This window comes from Oryctolagus cuniculus, chromosome 7 (assembly GCF_051225735.1).
Source record: "Oryctolagus cuniculus isolate XC-2025 breed Fujian yellow rabbit chromosome 7, ASM5122573v1, whole genome shotgun sequence".
NCBI classification, from domain to species: domain Eukaryota; kingdom Metazoa; phylum Chordata; class Mammalia; order Lagomorpha; family Leporidae; genus Oryctolagus; species Oryctolagus cuniculus.
In genome coordinates, this window is record NC_142873.1 from 116310387 (window position 1) to 116329063 (window position 18677).

The 18677-nt window shown below is 44.4% G+C and overlaps 1 protein-coding gene across 9 annotated transcripts in view; it reads left to right on the top strand.

Annotated features, from left to right (window-relative positions):
* DAB1 (DAB adaptor protein 1) overlaps positions 1–18677 on the top strand; it is a 917259-nt gene that overhangs the window by 452742 nt on the left and 445840 nt on the right. For 3 of the 9 annotated variants that reach the window (XM_008265188.5, XM_070078445.2, XM_070078447.2), the window contains exon 1: positions 13185–13364. The exons of 4 other annotated variants lie outside the window; for them this stretch is intronic. The gene's annotated coding sequence lies outside the window, so the exon portion shown is untranslated. 2 more of the 9 variants (XM_089337349.1, XM_051857730.3) reach the window with 2 other exon arrangements.

Below are 18677 nucleotides of genomic sequence, written 5' to 3' on the forward strand. Positions count from 1 at the left end.
TGATGAAAGACATTCATTTCTTTTTATTTTCATTATCCTGTCATTGTTATCATAATCACCATCGTTACACCTTATGCTTGTGTAGCCTTTTATAATTTCTCATTTATGACTTCATTATGTCTTTAAAAACCTCTTTACTGAATTGATGGCATAGTTTTGGAAGAAAGTCACAGAAACTGCAATTAATTCAGGTTTTCTTGGTGAAAAGGATATACTGAGTCCAATTATGGTGCAGGCCAACCTGACTTTAGGCAGTAAGTCAGTGACGTGAGAAGGATATGATTTCCTTGAGCTTCTCTGCTTTGATCTCCCCGGGCCTGCTTTGTCCTGAAGTCTGTTCCCTTCAGTGCTTTCTTGGCTGCTTGATGCTTACCTTTTTCCTCATTCAAATCTGGCAAAGAAGAGGGCATTTTAGTCTTGGAATTTCTAGCAGAAGTGCTAAGATTTGATCTCGTTGGACAAGGAGCAGTTCTCTGTCAACCCATGAATCATCCACTCTGGAAGTCCATGCACTTATAGTCATGTCCTCCAATCCAGAGCTAGGTGGAGGGAGCCTCTGAGAAATCGTGATACCCCAGCTGGGAACTGAGAATTCTAGAATCAGGATACCTGGAAGGGATGTTTGAGATAGATGCTAAAGAAAAGAGGGAACTCCAGAGTATCCTCTATAGGAATACATCCACTTTTCCTTCCTTTTTATAGCTGCAGAAATGGAAGATCATGGTATGTTAAATGGCAGTTTATGTTAGTTGCAGAAAGATGAAATAGTTCCTTTCTCTAAGATCATAGATGGTAAGAGAAAAAAAAATTAACTATGTAAGTTATCATGGAACTCCAGAAGATGAAGGGATAGTACCCATCCCCCAAAGACAGATGAGTGCCATGAACCGGGACACAGCAAATTATTTACCTTCTTTTTTTCTATGTGTTTTTTTTTTTTTTTTCACCATAATATAGAGGTAATAATGGGACCTACTTCACAGGTTTATGAAAGGATTCGATTCAACATTTACAAGTGGAGGTGACCAAAGGCCTTTCCATTCATTGTGTACTTAATTCTTACAACACCCAGGGAAGTTGTTGAGGGCACCCCATGTGGGAGATGAAGCTTTTGGGACCTAGTCTGCTTAGTAGTCACAACCAAAAGCAAAACCGAAGTCTGGTAATCCCAAGCTTTCCTCGTTCTCTTTCCCCTGCACTGTGCACTTAATGAGATCCCCAGCTCTCTGTATCCTTGCCTTGCAGATAACAGGATCCACATTAAGAAAACTACATTTGCACATTATTATTAGCATGAAAACAGGTAATTATTTTTTTTACATTTGCATCATCACAGATGATCTTCGTGTTAGACATTCTTTAGCAATGAATGACTGAGCTAAAGGGCTTGCTGTTCATTCAGACAGTCATTAATTCTAAACAAGAAATTCATTTCCTGTCACTCATGTTGCTTAAACAATGCAAAGCAGAGGGAAACTACAGAGCAGTCTGTAAGGGCTGGAGTGGAAGCTGCAAATCACCTGACCCAGCTATTTAATTTGTGGGTGGGGGAGATGAGGGCCACAGTGGGGAAGGTCACACAATCACATAGTGGTAGATCTGGAACTAAAACCTCTTTTCTTTGCTTCTACACCAAATTTTAGCCCTAAACCATGAATGTTGATCATCTGACTCCCAATGAGTTGTGAAATCTCTGTTTGAAATATACTTGAGAGTATAGGGTAGTCACTTAATGTGATTAAAACTCCAAAATAAAAACTTATTAAGAATCCTTCTCAAATTCTCTTATAGAACATTAATTTTATCTTGACTTTGTCTACAATGCACTTGTAGAGAAAAAACAGGTATCTGAATATATAAAGTGGTCTCGTGTGAGTTCTGCCAATATAAAGGTATGAACTAAAAACACTTTACATTAAAACACAAATTGCTTATGGTAACCATTGCATAATGAAGGAGCACAATAAAGAATTACAATTCAAATTACTTATCAGGTCTCTTCCATTTTCTAAGTTTTTAAAGTAGAAAATTACATGGTGTAATTACAGTAAGTTAATTTGCATTCATATTACAATTCAATGAGCAATTATATTCTTTTTTATTTAAAAAAAATATTTTATAAAGTGTGATCTGCATCAGTATGTTTCCAGGAAAGTGTGGTGACTTTCTCTTTGTGAGGTCTTCACAAAAATTCAACCATGCATACTATACTTTCTGGTAAAGAGCTGTGGCCCTCTCCAGTGGTTTTTGTGAACAGAGAATATGAGAACCATTTCAAGTGTGACTATGGCTCCAGGGCTTTTGGACAAGGGTCAAAGAATATCAGGCTTTGGAAGGAATGCTTTAAAGTTTCATTGCTCACGATTCCTTTCTCCCTTTCCCTTGCTCCTCCTGAAGCTTAAATTTCTCTACTGAATTCTTACCAAACCATCATCAAAACTTTGTTTTTTTAATTAACTCCTGTGCCAGTAAAACCTCTACCTTCTGATAGCATTCACTTTATCTCTGGGCACTGCTTCCATTTTATGAAGGATGGCCTAACCATTCTTGCATTAATATAATTTAAAGGAGACTTTTCACACAGCTGTTGCTTTGGCATTGTCAGGCACAATATAGAGCATGACAATTAGTTTAGTGAGAGTATAACATTTTATTCAGGACTTGAACTATTAGTGCAAATATCGGGATTAGACTAAAATAAAATAGAGCCCATAAGAGCTGTGGGAACTGGTCAGCTGCTCCATTGCTCCATTTTCTCTGTGTCTGCTCTTTTTAAAAGTGGTAAAATTAAACTAAATTGATATGTATTTTTTTTTTGACAGGCAGAGTTAGACAGCGAGAGAGAGACAGAGAGAAAGGTCTTCCTTCCATTGGTTCACCCCCTAAATGGCCGCCACGGGTGGCACACTGCACCGATCCGAAGCCAGGAGCCAGGTGCTTCCTCCTGGTTTCCCATGAGGGTGCAGGGCCCAAGTACTTGGGCCATCCTCCACTGCCTTCCTGGGCCACAGCAGAGAGCTGGACTGGAAGAGGAGCAACTGGGACAGAATCCAGCGCCCCAACCGGGACTAAAACCCGGAGTGCCGACGCCGCAGGCGGAGGATTAGCTTAGTGAGCCACAGCACCAGCCCAATTGATATGTATTGAAAGGCACAGATCTTAAGAGTAGCTTGATTTTTTTTTTTTTTAAGATCTTTCACCAAATCCAATTAGTGAGGCCTGTAATTTCTAGAATTACTGTTCTGTTTCTTTTTTTAAAAATATTTATTTATTTATTTGAAAGGCAGAGTTACAGAGAGGCAGAGGCAGAGGGAAAGAGAGGTCTTCCATCCGCTGGTTCACTCCCCAGATGGCCACAATGGCCAGAGCTACACTGATCTGAAGCTAGGAGCCAGGAGCTTCTTCCAGGTCTCCCACATGGGTCAGGGGCCCAAAAACTTGGGCCATCTTCTACTGCTTTCCCAGGCCACAGCAGAGCAGCCAGACATGAACTGGTGCCCATACGGGATGCCAGTATTGCAGGTGGTGGCTTTACCTACTACATTACAGCACCAGCCCCTTGATTGGTGTTGACAAATGCATTTGTCTTTATACCCAAGACTAAAAATACAGTAAATGTCATTATCCCAGAAATTTCATTGTACCCCTTTCCAGGCAACTGCCCACCACCAAAGCAACAAGCATTCTAATTTTTCTCAGTGTAGATTGGTTTTGCCTCTTCTTGATTGTCATAGAATCATAATAATGTCAACTTTGGTACCTGACTTCTCTTCTTTCACCAGATATGTTTCTAAGATTCCATCCTATTGCTGCATAAGTCAGTAGTGATGTTATTTCATGCTTAATAGCTATCTACTGCATGAATATTCTATAATTTGTTTATCCAGTCTACTGTGTGTAGACACCTGAATTGTTTTCAGTTTAATCTATTATGAATAAAGCTGCTGTTGAATTTCTAGTGTGTGTGATACCTAGGAGTGGAATACCTACAAGTATCCATAGAGTAGGTGCATGTTTAACCAGATAAGTGCCAAGTAGTTTTTCAAAAGATAATGCCGTCTTATACTTTCACCAGCAAAGTATGAAAGCTCCACAACCTCACCAGTAATTTAATGTTGTCAGTTTTAAAAATTTTAGACATTTTATTGAATGTAAAGTAGTAACTCATTGTGGTTTTATTTGCATATTCCTCATAATTAATGATGTTTAGCACCCTGTCATGTTCCTATTAATATATCTTCTTTTCTAAAGTATCTGTTCTAGTCTTTTTCTTCCGTTTTAATTAGGTTGCTTGTCTTTTTTTTTTTATTAATTACTAGGATTTAAAGTGTGTTTCTGGATACAAATCCTTTGTCATTATATACATTCTCTCTCTCTCTCTCTCTCTCTCTCTCTATATATATATATATATATAGTAAATATTTTCTCCAGGTTTTAGTTTAGCACTTAATTTTCTTAATGGTGTCTTTTGTGCAACACATTTAAAAATTTGGGCCAAGTATAATTTAATAATTCTTTTGTGTTATGTTCAGGTAACCTCTCTTAAAAATTATACATATCTACAAATCACAAAGAGACTCTCCAAGCATCTCCTGTAGAACTATTACCATTTCCTTTTACTCTCTATTTTTTTTTTTGAGCATGATGTTGAGGCTCATTTTTGTCAAAATATTTATCCAGTTGTTTCAGTATCATTTTTTAAAAATTTATTTATTTATTTGAAAGTCAGAGTTACACAGAGAGGAGAGGCAGAGAGAGAGAGAGAGAGAGAGGTCTTCCATCCGATGGTTCACTCCCCAATTGGCTGTAACTGCTGGAGCTGTGCCTATCCGAAGCCAGGAGCCAGGAGCTTCTTCTGGGTCTCCCACGTGGGTGCAGGGGCCCAAAGACTTGGGCCATCTTCTACTGCTTTCCCAGGCCATAGCAGAGAGCCGGATCAGAAGAGGAGCAGCTAGCTCTCAGACTGGCACCCATATGGGATGCTGGAGCTTCAGGCCAGGGTGTTAACCCGCTGTGCCACAGCACCGGCCCCAGTATCATCTTTTAAAACCTTTAATTTTCTCAGTGAGCTGCATTGGCACCACTGGGAGGAAAATCAAGTAACTGTGTATGACTTGCTCTATTTTCAGATTCTCTATTCTGTCCTATTGATCAATTTTTCAGTCTTTTGTGCCAATACTATACTGTTTGGATTACTATAGCTATATCAGGAAAGCTTTCTAACTTTGCTCTTCCTTTCAGGATCATTTTGACCAGGCTAAGTACCTCACATTATCACATATATTTTATAATAAGTAGTCAATTTCTTGAAAACATGCTTGATTTCTCATTGGAATTATGCTAAATTTGGAGAGAATCTTATCAATATTGAGTTTTCCCAACCATGAACATGGTATGCTTCTCCCTTTATTTCATCAAAGTTTTCTAAGTTTTAGTATACAAATCTAATTAGATCTTTTGTTAAGTATTTTGTATGAGGATGTTGTAAATGAATTTTAATATTTAAAGGAAAAGTCTCTGAGGCAAACAACATGTATCTATCATCCCTTTAATACAGAAGCCACAAAATACCCTACAGTTCTGTCATAAACCATGGTGATTCTTTTTTGCTTCTGTCGTTCTATAGGCATCAGATACTCATTTTCTGATGCTTCTGGTCTACTCCTATTTCAAATCACTAACCTCACCTTAGCTCTACTTTATGAGAAAAAAACAAATTGGGGGATTTCTATTGGAACATAAGAGCCCTTTGACAATCAAATTAGCTTTCTACTTTGATTCTACTGTGTTTAGCTCCCAAGAGTAGATTGGTGGCATGACTATGATTGCAAGTGTTGCTACTCTCCTCCACTTCCTCCTCAGGAAAATAAAAAGAGTGCTATTTCCAGCTGCCATAAACCAGAGTCAAGTTAAGCTGTACCTCCACACAACCTTTTCCTGGAACCAAGCAAAGCCAGCATCATTAAAAACGGGAACTGCAGTTCTCATGAAGCCCTGCCATAGAAATATGTTTCATTGTTTTCGTATGATCTCAGAATAGCAATTGGATCTTATATTTGTGTCCAAGGCACACAAGGGAAGTGTTTGAAATGTGCTTCAAATATATTTGCAAATTTTTTTTATTAGTGGATTACACTATTCCCAAATCCTGAGCATGACAAATAAGATCCTTTGTAATTTGCTCATGATTTCTTCTCCCCTATAGAGAAATCTCTGCCTTACCTTTTCTAACTTTCTCTCTCCCTCCTTCCCTATGTCTCCCTCTTTCCTTTTGCCCTCCCCCTCATTTATAGCCTATGCACTTATCTTTTAAAATAACAAAGCTTCCTTCATGCAATCCTCTTAACATTCCATGTGGGTTAAATGCCCAATTTGGTGCTCCCTTAGCATCCTGTGCTTAAGTGTTTACCAGAAAGCAATGTGATAGCATGTTTCTTTCATTTGACTAGGAGTTGAGGGGACCCTTTTTGTTTCTTTTTCTGTTTTCCTTCTGTGCCAACGCCTAACACTGTCCTTATTATTAAGTAAGCAATCAGTAGACATTATGTGAATAAATAAATAGAACTTTCTTCTTAAAATACAGAATCTGAATATGAATATTGACTTGAATGAAAGGGACAGGGAGAGGCTTATATCCCTTCACTATTAACTTTTGACACTTTGTGCATTCTATGTATAGTATCCTTTGAGCACATAATGTCTCTAAAAGCTTGGTAGGAGTGTATCTCCTGACCATAATTAAACATTGTATTAACTTGAGAGCTTTATATTTATGGAAACATTATCATATTCCTTCCATATCCAAGCATTGTAGACTATTTAATAGTGGATATTATAATTGTGTTTGAAAACTTCAAAACTAAGAAAATAATTCAATTTACATTATCATAAGTAGAATAAAATACTTAGGAATAAATTTAACCAGAGGTAAATGAGCTCTACATTGAAAACTATAAAGCTTATAAGAGAAATTGCAAAAAACAAATAAATCAAAAGACATCTGAGTTAATGGATTGGAAAAATTAGGACTGTTAGTGTCCATACCACACAGGCTATGCACAGATTCCATATGATCTCTATCAAAATTCTAATATTTTAAAGCATTAACATTCTAAAATTCATACATAATTACCAAAGACTGTGAGTGGGTAAAGAAATCTTAAGAAGAACAAACCTGGGAGTGGCATTTTGGTGTAGAGGCATTTGCCTCTGCCTTCAGTTCCAGCATCCCATATGGGTGATGGTTCAAGTCCCAGCTGCTCCTCTTCTGATACAGCTTTCTACTATGGTCTTGGAAAGCAGTGGAAGATGGTCCAAATCTTTGGGCCCTTCCACCCACTTGAGGGACCGAGAGGAAGCTCCTTGCTCCTGGCTCCTGGCTTCAGATCAGCCCAGCTCTAGCTGTTATGGCCATCTAGGGAGTGAACCAGCTGATGGAAGACCTTTCTCTGTCTCTCCTTCTCTCTGTCTGTAATTCTTTATCTCAAGTAGATAAATAAAAACCTTTTAAAAAAAACTGGAGGCATAACCCTACATGATTTCAAAGTATATCCATTAAAAAGCTACAGTAATCAAAATCAAATTGTATGGTAAACTGACCTATAGACCCATGGATCAGAGTTGAGAGCACAGAAATAAACTCACGCGTCAATATCCAAGTGATCTTTGACAGATGTGCCAAGAATATACAAAGAGGAGAGGATAGTATCTGCAATAAATTATGTTGGAAAACTTAATATTTGCATGCAAAACAATGAACTTGGACACTTACCTCACACTATATACAGAAATAACCCCAAAATGGATTAAAAACTTAAAGTAATATCTGAACCTGTTAAAATGCTAGAAGTTTCAAGCGGTTGGGCTCCTGCCACTCGAATGGAAGACCCAGATGGAGTTCCAGGCTTTTGCCAGCCCTGGCCATTGTGGTCATTTGAGGAATGAACTGGTGATGGAAGGTCTCTTTCTCTGTTTCTTTCCCTCTTTCTGTGTAACTATGCCTTTCAAGTAAATAAATAAATAAATCTTTTTTTAAAAAAGTTAGGAGAAAACTGAGAAGGAAAGCTCCCTGACATTGTCCTTTTGGATATGACACCAAAAGCCCAGGCAGCAAAAAGAGAAGTAAGCAAGTGGAATTACATAAAACTGAAGTTTCTGTGCAGCAAAGTAAGTAATCAGCAAAAGTAAATGACAGTCTATGAAATGAGAGGGAATGTTTGCAAACCTTATGTCTGATAAGGGGCTAAGTCAAAAATATACAAGTAATTCATGAAACTCAATATAAAACAGCAAACAAGCAAACAAATTCCTTAATTAAAAAGTAGGCAAAGGACTTGATCATTTTTCCAAAGAAGATAAACAAATGGCCAGCAGGTATAGGAAAAAGTGCTCGACATCACTAATATCAGGGAGGTGCAACCAAAGCCAAAGTGAGATGTCATCTCACACCTGTTAGGATGGCTATTTTCCAAAAGTCAAATAACAATAAGTGTTGGCAAGGATACAGAGAAAAGGAAGCCTGTACCCTGTTGGTAGGAATATGAATTAGCACCCTCATTATGGAAAACAGTATGGCATTCTTCCAAAAACTAAAAATAGAACTACCAGATGTCCCAACAACCTCACTTCTGGGTACATATCCAGAGGAAATGAAATAAATATCTCAAGGAGATATTTGTACTCCCATAGAAAGTGGAAGTTCACTGTAGTATTATTCCTAATAGCCAAGATATGGAATCAACATAGTGTCTATTCACAGTTGACTGGATGGAGAATACATGTTTATATATATCTATAGTGGAATACTGTTCAAGCTTAAGAAACTCTGACATTTGTAACAAGGATGAACCTAGAGGGTCTTAACACTAGGTGAAATAAGTCAGACACAGAAAGACAAATACTGCATGATCTCATAAATATATACTCTAAAGAAATCGAAGTTGTAAAAACAGAGTATAACGGTGGTTGCTAGGGATGATGGGTGGGGTGGTGGGAGGATTTGAGTCAAAGGGTATAAACTTTCAGTTATAAGATGAGAAAGATCTGAATATCCATGGATATTTGAAGTTTGCTAAGAAAGTAGATCTCAAATGTTCTCACTGCAGCAAACTACTACTATGTGGGGTGATGGATATGTCAATTAGCTTGACTGTATAACCTTTTCCTGATGGATAGGTATGTCAAAATATCACTTTGTATACTTTAAACATATATAGTATGTGCTAACTAAATCTCATGAAAGTATAAGAAAAAAAGAAAATAGAAAAACTCATAGCAGAAACAATTTCTTATACCACATCCAATGACAGGTATATTTCAAACAATTGTAGGAATGAGCAGAATTTTAGAAACTGTAATCCACAAATGGGTCTACTTTCCTTGAAGGAGCAGTTATTGCTAGCAGGGTCCATGATTGCTGTCACATAGTTATGCTTTCAATCATGGTCAGCACTTACATAGGCTGCCTCTTTGAATGTCTAGGGAGTCATGTGCATAGGGATGCACTATGTAAAATTCAGCAAAACTTCTTTATGGCCATCTGCGTGTTACCCATCCCAGGTCTTTTATTCGATTGACTCCAGCTCCTCAAGGCAGCACCTGTTTCTAATTTATCACCATTATTCCCAATGCCTAGCACAGAGTCTGATATACAGAATGGACTGCACAAATGTTTAATTAAAATGAATAGATTTTCAAATGATTCTGGGAAGATAATCCATGTTTACCAGGTGACTTCAGTGCCAGCCACATCTAACAATAAGCATTATCTCACTTAAGGCTCAGGGCAATCTCAGAAAGGAAGTATAACCCATCACCATTGTAATGTTTTTATAATATTTTAAAATTATTTTTCTTATTTTATTTGACAGAAGACAGGGACAGAGAGACAGAGATAGATATTTCACCCACTGGTTCATTCCTTAAATGCCTGCAACAACTGTGCTGAAGCCAGGCAGAAGCCAGGATTCAGGAGCTCAATTAGGGTCTCACACATAGGGGACAAGGAACCAAGCACCTGAGCCATCACCTGCTGCTTCCCATCATGTTCGCCAGCAGCAGTGGCGCCAGGACTCAAACCCAGGCACTCCGGTGTGGGATCAGGTGACCTGAACAGTGTTGTAACTGCTTCACCAAACACTCCCACCGCAGAGCAGAGAATTCTGAGGAGCAGAGAGCTAGCTGGTCAGAAATAAATCATTCCAATGTGATTTCACTGCGTATCCCATACAACTAAGGGTACCTCCTCTTGCTGAGCTATTGTGAAGGTTAAATGATGTATATGAAAACGCTCAAAACTGTTCCTGGGACATAATAAGCTATCTACACTATTCTGATTACTTTTATGTTTCGTAGAGTAAATGATAAAGCAATCTTTATTAAGTTTCCCCGTATGCTGCATTTAACATGAATGGCATTTTAAAAGATTCTAAATGATATTTTAATTTTTAATGATATTTTAAAAGATTTTAAAAACCTGCACCCCAACTTTTTGATGAGCTAGCTCTTGATATGGTTAGTATAATAATTTAAAATATTCCTTTGAGATCGTGTTTGGTTTAACCCAGAAAACCATTAGGTCCGTGGTGGGCAGCTTGTGAGTGGTTACAATCCATATATCATGCTCCAGCCTGGAGCTGGGAACAGCTGGGGCTTGTTGGCCCCACTGGATTTCATGGGAATTTGCCCAGTTTCCATGGTGGACTTTGTCCAGCATGGAATAGAGAGAGACTTTCACAGGAACCTCTTACACTTTTACTAGGCAATGCAGTGTCCCCAGTTCCTTTCCAAAATCTATAATCCTACTAACAACTGGAACCAGAACAAGGTGAGAGGCAGGTGAAGGCCTCATATGCAGAGCTGTGAAATTCATGTGACTTTAATGCCCCCCAGGCGCTCCTCCAAGCGCTGAGACGTGTTCAGGTGCTTTTGGTCATCCATGAGAAGTTAAAACTGCATTCCGTTACCAGGGGATGACACTCGTGCAGCCATCTACGGTGTCTGTTTTCTACATCCTCTCCCCTGGCTTCAGCCATGTCTCCTCAGATTTGTCCCTCTTAAGTTCAGAGTCCTGAGCTGTGTCTTTACAGATCAGGTTATGGAAATTATGGAAATGTTTCATTAATTTTAAAAATATTTATTTGAAAGGCAGAGTGAGAGGAGGAGAGATCCTGTATCTGAGGGCCTACTCCCTAAATATGTGCAACAGCCACAGCTGAGCCAGAAGAATCCAGGAGCCAGGAACTATTCAGTCCCAGTCTCTCTAGTGGGTGGCAGATACCCAGCCACTGGAGCCATCACCTGCTGCCTCCCAAGGTGCACATCTGGAGTTAGGAGTGCAGCCAGGACTCAAGCACTGGGAGTCTGATACAGGATGCAGGCATCCCAAATGGTGCCTTAATGGCTGTGCTAGATGCCCATTCTTACTCATTTTAATTGAGTTGCTTGGGCAGCCTGAACTTCCTGCTGAGTGTAGAAGAGGGACTGATGGCCATTTTCTCACTCTCCAGGACACTGGAGAAGTTGGAGAAACTGGAGCCCATTTCCTCACCCCCTCCATTAGAGTGTTCCCATCCAGGATGGGACAGTAACTTAGGGATCAGAAATGCCCTTCACCTCCCGCACGCACCTTGTTGGGTGTTTCCTCTGATGAACTCTTCTCTCAAGATTGCATACTGCCACGGACCTCACACTTGTTCCTTGTCTCCATGTAAATTGCTATCTTTTCAGGAGGTGCCTGACAGCCTCCGTTTGCTCAGGCCTCGGTTTGTACGGAAGCTGTTATTACAGAATCAGTTTAATGGGTCGTGCATTTTGTGGAGCAAGGGAGGGTCTCCGGGTGACTGTGTGTGTACCAGCCGTGGACCTATTGGCTCCACAAGGAGTGCATTAGGCTAAATATTTTTAGCCCATTGACTCTCGAGGTAATAACCCTAAATGCTTCATTAAATTTTCATGGGTGAGTGGCAGAAACTACTAGGGGGGAAAACATCCAAAAAACCAAATCCACCACATTTAGCTTTACTATTACACGGCTGGAGGACAGCGGTGTGGCCCCTAAAAGGAATACAAGTAAACTTTTCCAAGCAGCTGTTGCCTGCCTTTTCCTTTCCTCTTCTTTTTCTGGCTTCAGAATTGCAGCACTGATCCACAAACCTATCTCCCTTCCCTTCTCCCACCCCCACCCACAACACACGCGCGCGCGCGCACACACACACACACACCCCTGGCATTCAGGCCTCTGGAGATGCGAATGCCACAACAGGCATTTACTGGAATTGAGTCTAGTCTCAGGGTGGAAGGATTTTCAAATCGACCCAGTGTTTTCTGCGATTTGGTGTTCCGAGAATTTTCATAAGCTAGTAGTAGAGGTAGGACGCAATTGATTATGTTTTCAGTGGAACCTTCTCTCGAACCGGTTCTAACCTGAGGATTGTCCACGCGCAGACCTGCTATGAACGAGGTGGGGAAGAGCTGGGGGGAATCGGGACCACTACACCCTCAGGGACCTCGGCGCCTCCCCAGGACTGATGAAAACGAGACCAGTGCACGTCTTAGCACTCCCCCCTGCCCAGCTTTACCGGGGAAACCTCAGCCAAGACGCCAGGCTGCCGGCCGCTGAGGACGAGCGCCCCCTCCTGCCAAGGGGCGCGGGGGCAACACGCAGTCGCGGAAGCGCCGCGCCTGGTTTCACCCACGGGCACGCTGTATGTTTGGGTATGTGCGTGTTTGGAGGCTGCGCTCAAACAGTAGCGCCCAAGAGAAAAACGGGGATTGCTGGGCGGGCATGGTGTTGGTGGCAGTGACGGTGGCGCAAACACTGGCTACTTGGTGAAACCCTGCCCTCTTTCCCCCCGCCTCGCGGGCGCAGCTGGGGCGGGGACCCCGTGCTCTCCTCTCGGCTCTCCCCCTTCCCGCCGGGATGGGGAGTGAGCGCAGGGGCTCCAGAGGCGCGACTGCGAGCCGCGGTTCCCCCGATCGCTCTTCCTCCTGCTCGTCGCCACCGCTACTCGCCTAAGCTCTCGGAGCGCTCGGGCGGCGCACAGAGCGCCCCGGCGGGAGCCGGAGTCGCGAGGCCGGGTCGAGGTGCGCGCCGCTGGCGGCCGGGAGCCAGCAGGTGAGAGGCGCCGCAGGGCGCCGGGCTGGCGGGGCGGGGGCCGCGGGAGGAGGCGGGTCTGCGCGGGGGGCGGTCTCCTCCCCCTGCGCTGACGCGGGGCCCGTGGCTCCCGGGGAGGATGGACCCAGTGCCGCGCTCGCGGGGGCTTCCCCGGGCTGGAGAGCGCGCCTGAGTGCCGCCGCCCGCCGGGCATGGGGAGCCGCTTCCTGGCGGCTGCGGCAGCGGAGGAGGATGCTCCCGGCGAGCCGAGGTGAGCCGAGGCGGGCGGGGGAGGGGGCGGGGGGCTCGCTGCAGTCCTGGAGTTCAGCGCCGTCAAGTGTTCCACGGGGACAGGGCGCCTGGACGCCGCAGGGGTGGCTCCGCTGGGTCCCGGACGCCGGGCGCGAAGGAGGGTCCCCGGGGCCCGCCTCTGGGGAGTTGGGCAAGGGGTGCTGCGGGGATGGCGACTGCAGGCAGCAGTTTTGCGCGCTCTCCCTCCACTTGCTGCAAGGAAAGGGGCAACCTTTGCTTCTCCCTCCTGCGCCTCTTTCCTCCCGCCCCCGCCGCAGCTCCCTACTTGTGACCACGCGCGAGCCTCTCTCCAGGCTTGTCCTCCCAAGACCCGTCTCTCCCTGCCCATTCCGAGCTTTCCTTCTTCCACTCCAGAACCTGCCTTCTGTCCCCAGACCACTTCCCCGCCTCACTAGCGGAGCCCCCGGGACCGGCTGCTCTTCCCCAGCGCTGGGCCAACACCGGTTCTCACTTCCTCCTCCCTAGCAGCACCGCAGTTCTGCCTCTCCTACAACCCGATCTATCCCGCTACCGCAGCCCTTTGCGCGGACACCCTCGGAGCCTGCTCCTGCGTCCTCGGACCCAGCGCTTCTTCGGGTCCCTCCGTGGCGCTCCCCGGGGCCGCCGCGCGCGCCCCTCTTGCTTCTCTGCCCCGGACCGGACGCTGTGCCGGGAACGCGGAGCTCAGTTTCTTTCTTGCTGGGGAAACTTTCAGTCCCGGTTTGTTGGGCTTATAAAGGAACCATATAGAAGGAGCTCTCAAGCGTTGAAGAGAAGCCGGAGTCGGGGAGTCCGAGATGGGGGGTGGGGGGAGGTGGTGTCGCGGCTTCGGAACGGGGCCACCGGGGCCACCGGGGGAGTGAGAAAGTAAAATTCAAAGCCCGGGTGGTTCCCCGCAGCCGGGACGCACCGCCGGGCTGGCTGTGTGCGCTGCGGGTGATCGCGACCCGCGGTGGGAGGGCGCGGCTTCCCTCCGCACTTTTTCAGGCGCTTTTTCTTTATTGTTTTTCTTTTGGTGGGTGGGAGGGCGGCTGGGCACGAGAGAACGCTGCCTGGCCGAGCCCCCACGCCACTTGGCCGCGGCGTTCCCTCCTCGCGGACTCGCCAGACCTTGTAGGTTTTCCTCCGGATAGACCGCCCCCAACCCCCACCCCTGGCACCACACAAGTCTTCATTGTTGGGGGTCTGCGGGACACTTCCGCCCGGCCGGCGCGCGGCAGCCCGCGGTGGGGGCGGGGAAGCGGGGGCTCTCGGCGCGGCGTGGAGAGCGCCACGGCGCGGGCGTCCGTGCGCTCCTCTGCGTGTCGCCGAGGCTGGGGGCGCGCCCGCGGGGCTCGTCGGCTACGTATGCGCCTCAAAGCTGGCTTGTGCCTGGGTTCTGCTGGGTTAGGGAGAGGAAGGAGTCAAGAGCTGGCGGAGGCGGGGGCGCCTTTCTCTGGGCCCCGAGGGGCCGCGCGGCCGAGCCCTCCGCTGAGACTGGCGCTGGCCCGCTGCTCCCAGCGAGCCGGCGGGGACCGACGCGGCGGTGCTCCCTCGGCGGGGCTCGCCGTGTGTCGCCTCAGCCTCCCTTTGCTCCCCTCCCGCTGGCCCACTAGACGCACTTTTGCAATGTTGATGGTTTAGAATAAAGGCCTTGTGGGGGGTTCCTTTGACACTTCACAACACTTAACATGTTTTCAAGTAATCATACAAATTAAAGGTGGCTTACGTTCAGAACCCCCTAATTACCCGGTTCACGTTTGTACATTTATGTGCCAATTATAGGTCGTGGGGAAATCCATAAAATTATCAGCCGTCCCCACCCCCTGAATTAGCACCCATTGTTTTTATTATCTCAGCGATGAGTGATTCTGATGGAACCCTGGATTGCATAGGCAAGAAGAGACCTGGGGGTGGGCGAGAGGTTACAGTCCCCCCAGCTCTTTCCCGTCCCTTTCCCTCCCTGTCTTGTCAGGGTGTGGGGACAATGCTGGAACTGCAAAGGGATCAGAGATTTTCTCAATTTCCTATTGAGAGGGGCGACCTAATCAAAGCTGTAAAAAGTCAACTTCTAAGCAATCAGAAATTGTCTGCTGATGTCCTTGATTGAAATCCTAGCATTCAAATAGAGTATTGAAGAACTCGCAGACATGGCTTTTGAAGCGCTATTGTTCTTTTCCATACACAGAGGCCCTCTTAGAGGTTTAGGAAGTTCAAAATGCAGAGCTTTGAAAGGACTGACGCTGTAACTATTTGGCATCCCTGCAAGGATGGCTAGGATGAGAGAAGAGGCCAAGGTAGGAAGTGCAGGCGGGCTGTCACTGTCTTCTCCGGAGCAGTGCGGCTCTCAAGTGCGGATTCAGTTCTGCACATCAACTTGGCAATGAAATCTCTTCCCAAAGCAGATTTACGAAGATGATTTTTAGTAGGGTTCCTTTTTTATTTTTTTTTGATGGTTTGCGTAAGGTCTGAATAGGCATATCTGAAACATTTAATCATCTTCATTGTATTCAACAATAAAATCTGAATAAAAATTACTTATTGTTGATGAAGCTCATCTCACAAGCTGTTTCGCAGTATGTTTCATTTGCACGACACACCATTGTGCGAGGCTGCTGGGAAGAGATCATATCACTTATTGTTCATCTTCTCCGCCCAGACCAGGGAGGAATGCACTGCTTCGCTCCCCTTTGCCCTGCAAAGTGATTTTTCTTCAACGGGTGGGTGTTTGGCTTTGGAGCCGAGAGCACCCATCTCAGATATTGCGCTTGGCGGATTTGGGAGGCTCCGAGCCACCCTGCAGGCGGGTGAATGTAATTGAGCAGCATTTCATTTTGATAATTCACTCAAGTCAAACATTTTGTTTTTGCTGCGATTTAATCCGTTTCTCAAGCTAATAAAGCAAACAAAGCAAGGAAATCACAGTTTATGTCTTTTAGATGGCACTTGAAAGAATAGCACAATTGAAGGGTGTTGTCAGGAACTGTAAGTATTATTTAGGACTCGCTGTGACAGAATGTTCACTAGTCTAGTGTAGCGACTGAGGCGCAGTCTCAGAACCTCAGCTTCATCAATGCAAAACGGGGACAGTACTCGCTAGACAGTACTCATTAGACAGTACTCGCTACCTTGGGGATCTTTGAGCAAGTTTCTACCAGGAAATCTACTCATTGAGTGTTTCGGTACATGCTTTCAGTAACAGAAAGGGTGGAATTCTGTTAAGGGAAGAGGATGGCATTTGGAAGTGGAATACCTGAATGAATCCAGCTACTACTATGTGATGTTTGGCAAGTCGCCTTTCGTAGTAGTAAAGTAAGAGGAATTAACCTTTTTGGAGTACTTACAAAGAGTCCAGTACCCTGCTCAGCACTTTACATCCTTAATTTAAGCTTTAAATAACCCAAGGACCAGGAATCTTCTCATTCCTAATGGATAGATAAGGAAACTGCAGCGCAGGGAGATCTGGCGAGGGGCCTGAGGTGACCCAACTACCCTGGTTCCAGTTTCTAACCTAACCGTTATGTGAAGCTGCCTCTTAGGATGGAGGTGATCCCAGCTGTCTCTCAGGATAGTTGTAAAATTTGCTGGGGGATAATGAAATAAGAAGACTTCCTGGAGTAACATGCCACATGTTTTTCCCACATTAGATGCTAAAACATGCTTTATTGCCCAGTTGCTCATTTGGGCTGATGGGAAGCATTTGGAACACTTGGACTTTGGTGACACTTTATAGCAAGTCTTGGTTGGTATTGGTACGTAGGTATCTACTCAGTGGAAATATTCATGAATTAGGCAATTAATGAGCCATTAATTGGAGAATAATCAGGCAATTCGGATTACAGAGACCGGAGTCCTGCTGTTGTCAGTGACTAGCCACAGTAAGCAGTGATTCTCACTCAAAGGTGGTATAGCGAGGAGTAGGAAGTCGACCTGGCATCAGAGTGCAGCTTCCCAAGTTCTGCAAGCTGTGGGGCATTGGCCAGCTTCTCTTGACTTCCCTGGGCTTCGATGTTCTTCATAATAAAATGAGTACCCACCTCACAACATTGTTTGGAAGATTATAGGACTTGGCACAAAATGTCAGGACAGTACCCAGCAGGTCATGTTACTTAGCTCTTATTGTTATACTTCAAATGAGGTAAACTTCTTCCACTTGGTGATAAAAAGTTCTTTGGCCTGGTATTCTGAGACTTACGTATCCAGATAACATCTGGTCTGCCTGTTTTGGTTTTGCTGTTATCCAGCAAGTAGAGAGAAAGAGATGATGTACACTTCAGAATTTCAGACAAAGGTGTTGGTCGATTTTATCGGAAACAGTTTCTTGCACACCTCCACTCATTATGAGAAGGAGTTGTAGATGTACACAACCTGCTAAAATCTCCATGCTGTTGTGCTTTTCAGCAGTTATTTTAAGGAAGATAAAGTGACATTGATTTCAACAGTGAATTAGTCAACTATCCCAATTTACAGATTGGGAAAAAAAAAAATCCCCATTGGGAAGATACCTGACTTTACAGCAGGGGGCACCAGCGCAATCCAGAATTCTTAGACTCCTCATCCTGTGCACCTTCCTCTCCACCAGTTGTCTCCTATCACAGGATGGAGAAGTGGCTTGAAAATGGACATAAAACTTGGCAGGGAAGGGGTTGTCAGGTTATAAGCAGGAGCCACCAGACATTCAGGACTGAAAAAGCGATGTCAGTAGGAAAAAAAGAACATCACAGACTCTCCCTCTGAGGATACCTGTGCATCTGAAAAATAGCAGTGAACTCAGTCTGTGAAATCCATGTAAGAATATAAACTCGTGTAAAACACACACACACAGACACACCCACCCAGTAAACCAATTAGTCACCTGAGCACCTCCCTTCGGTTGGATTGCTAATCATTGTTCAGGCTTCCTTTTCTGTGATATGCTGTTTGTATCTTTTCTTCCATTCAGTCCTCAGCTAGAGGAAGGTTTTGGTTCAGGAATCATAAAAGTTCTCTGGCTTCTGTTTCATAAAATATGCAGCATATTCTATTGGAAAGAAATTGCCAGCTTGCTTTTATTATTATTATTTTATTGTGTTTGAACCCAGCATACAACCCATCTACGATGCCAGTGGGGGATTCTCATAAAGAGAAAAAGGAGACAGAAATAAAATTCTGCTGAAGAGCAGAGCTCACAGCTCTGATGATGGCCGTTTGATGCTGGTGAAGGTGGGCTGTTTAACTTAGGGGAGACATGTGACAGCTGTAACTGGGGCAGAGTAAACCCAGGTTGGCATTGTGGCCCTTCAGTGACTCTTGAAGAATTGCCAGCCCCCTGTCC